Genomic DNA, 526 nt, shown 5'->3' with positions numbered 1-526 from the left:
CTATTTTAAAAGGGGGTGAAAAATTCCAGGATGGTGGATGAACAGAAAGCAGGATTTGGCCTTTCGACTGGAGGCGAGTAGGGACCATAAATGTCATTCAAGATTAGCAAAGGAGAGGACTTGAGGGAGATGAGGGAGGTGGAACTGAGCAAAACCAGCGAGTTTAGAGAAGAGGAGCGAAGCAGAAGATAGACTGCAGAGGGCAGAAAGAGAAGACCTGCTGGGAGAAGCAGGGCGGGATGTGACAGTTTGTACTTAGTTCGGCATTGAAAGAATTTGCAGAGATTCTGTGTGCAAAGTGCAAAAACACAATGTTGTGGCTAACCTTGTACTGAAAAGCCGCTGCTTTTTCAAGGGTGTCCAGCAGGGGAACCCTTCCATTTTATTTGGTCGGGTTTGCATGAGATGGTACGCGTAAGCAAGAGAGAAAACGGAGTGATCCCAGCAAGGCGGCAGCGAAGCAAACCCCGGGGCCACCGCAGCGTGTGAGGAAGCCGATGTTTCTGGCTTTCAAGGCACGGCGAGT

This window comes from Egretta garzetta, unplaced genomic scaffold, assembly GCF_000687185.1.
Source record: "Egretta garzetta isolate BGI_Z169 unplaced genomic scaffold, ASM68718v1 scaffold257, whole genome shotgun sequence".
NCBI classification, from domain to species: domain Eukaryota; kingdom Metazoa; phylum Chordata; class Aves; order Pelecaniformes; family Ardeidae; genus Egretta; species Egretta garzetta.
Note: the sequence above shows the minus strand (reverse complement) of the source record.